This window comes from Vespa crabro, chromosome 13 (assembly GCF_910589235.1).
Source record: "Vespa crabro chromosome 13, iyVesCrab1.2, whole genome shotgun sequence".
In the NCBI taxonomy this organism is placed as follows: Eukaryota; Metazoa; Arthropoda; class Insecta; order Hymenoptera; family Vespidae; genus Vespa; species Vespa crabro.
Genome location: NC_060967.1, coordinates 5,676,661 through 5,679,160, shown reverse-complemented (window position 1 = coordinate 5,679,160; position 2,500 = coordinate 5,676,661).

The following is a 2,500-nucleotide window of genomic DNA, read 5'->3' as shown; positions in this document are numbered from 1 at the left end:
GCGCCTAAGCCTGGACAACGCCTTCTTCTGTGTCGTTAATGCTGACGTCCACCACGGGTTGGACTTCCGATGGGCCTTTTTCCGTGGCATTGATTCAGAGCACGCGGTTTGTAGGACACTTGTGAGCGCATTAGCTCGTGCCTCTACCTCAGAAGCCGATCCTAGACTACTTCCCTCCAGCCTCGCCGTGGAAAGGGAGAGAAGACGCTCAGTGAAAAGGTCCCAGTCGGCTCTCCTGGTGTTGAACCTCCTGTTCCCCGCCCCCCGAGCGCCCCCCCCTCGACACGGTTCAGTCTTCGGGGGTTGTAACACGATATCTATTGAGTTGTGGTCGCTGGACGTCCATCCCGATCTAACTTTCCATTGGCCAATGAATCGGCTCATGGATTGCGACGAGAGGGTAACATCGATATATGAGGAGCCTCTCGTCGTCCAGAATGTGGGGGGCTGCTTAACGTCGTTGATTACCTTTAATCCGGATGCCCGGATGAGGGCTTCTAATTTCGAACCTCTCTCGTCTGTGCTCTGAGGGCCCCAGAGAGGTGAGCGCGCATTGGCGTCCAGCGAAATTATTACTCTCTCCCCCCTTAGGGCACGAAGTACCGTATCCAGGTGCCTAAGGTGCTCCTCTATTTCGTCGCTAAATTGAAAATAATGCGAAACGACGTAGAAAGAGAAGCCGGGTGCTTGCACTTCCGCACATACGCAGTGCGGGGTGCTGAGCTGCGAGATGAAAAGCAACGCGAGATTCGGGTTGGTCGCCGCGATAGCAGACCATGGTCTCTCATCCCGAGTGGCCGCTATTCTAGTTCCGCTGCCTAGACCGGTGATCTCGTATCCTGTCCCGTGCTTTTGGACGTATGGCTCCTGCAGGAGTAATACATCTATGCGTTTATCGCTGATCAGTTCGCGAACTTCTCCCGTTACCGTCCTAGAGCGCCCCATATTAAGCTGCAGGAGGTGGATTTTTGGAAACGCGCGGATGGTATGGGGGGGGGAATTGACGATGGGGGTCGTGTCGATTTCGTTTATCGTGGCACAAGGCTCGGCGAAGGTGACTCGCGGTGCTTTTGGTTCGGTGTTCGCGCTTGTAACACCATTGATTTCCTGCGTTACGCCTATATCTGTTTCTTCGGGGTGTTCAGACGGGGCGTCGCCTATTAGCGTAGTCGCTTCCGATTCTAGGGGTATAACTATACTTTCCCCGACTTGATCTATGTCGATCTCTACGATAGGTGGTAGGGGGTTATTTCTATTCGCTGCGCGTCTTGTGTTATTGCGTAGGTTATAATTTTTCGTGAAGGCTGGGGGCATATGTTCCGATTCTGAGAGGGTTTGCGGGGATTGCGCGCGGACGTACGCTCGTGTTCGCGGACGCGTGGCAACCGGTTCTTTGTCTATCGTAGATTCTGCTTGCCTATTGTTCGGACTGGAAGGGCCGATTTCGCGTATTTCGTTTATCTCTGTGTTCCCGGATAGATTATCTTCGATGATCGTTTGCTTGGCCTTGGAAGATGGCCGTGGCAAGACCCTGTCGCACCTCTCTAATACGATAATAGCCTCTTGAAGATTGGCTAACACCTGATGCAGTCCGGGTTGTACGGGGCAAGGAACGCAGCGGGGGGTCGCGCGGTCAGTAGCCTTGGACGACGTTCGGGCACTCGACCGGCGGGTTGCTGCGTTCCTACGCTGCCCTACGCCGGACGTGCATCCACTCGTCGTCTTCGGGGGCGCGCATGCCGCGTTGAGCGATGCTATGCGCGAACTTCTCCTGATCACGTTAACCGCCCCTGGGAAAGCCTCCACCCGGAGATCCGAACGGGAGGCTATTTTACCTCCGGAGTATTTTTCCCCACGGACAACCATCATGATGTGTACGGAAGCAACTTCTTAATTGAACGTAAGGAAAGAAGTTGCGAAGAAGACTTTAGCTGGAAAAAAAAAAAAAAAAAAAAAAAAAAAAAAAAAAAAAAAAAAAAAAAAAAGAGATGGGAAGAATACTTACGTATTCTTCCATTAATGGTGGGCGGAGGTTCGATGACCGCAACAATAGCGAAATGAACATACTGCTAAGAAAAAAAAAAAGAAAAAAAAAAAAAAAAAAAAAAAAAAAAAAAAAAAAAAAAAAAAAAAAAAAAAAAAAAAAAAAAAAAAAAAAAATTCTAAGTCCGATAGTCGCATTGCTTTCGGAAAGCATTCGTATAGCATTTCAACGACTATCGGAATTTTTCTAAGTCCGATAGTCGCATTGCTTTCGGAAAGCATTCATATAACATTTCAACGACTATCGGAATTTTTCTAAGTCCGATAGTCGCATTGCTTTCGGAAAGCATTCATATAACATTTCGTCGACTCATCGGAATTTTTCTAAGTCCGATAGTCGCATTGCCTTCGGAACTTAGAAGCAACATTAAGCCCGAAGGCTATACCATCGACCTAGAAATTTTCTAAGTCCGATAGTCGCATTGCTTTCAAGCCCCGAAAGCAATATTTACGTACT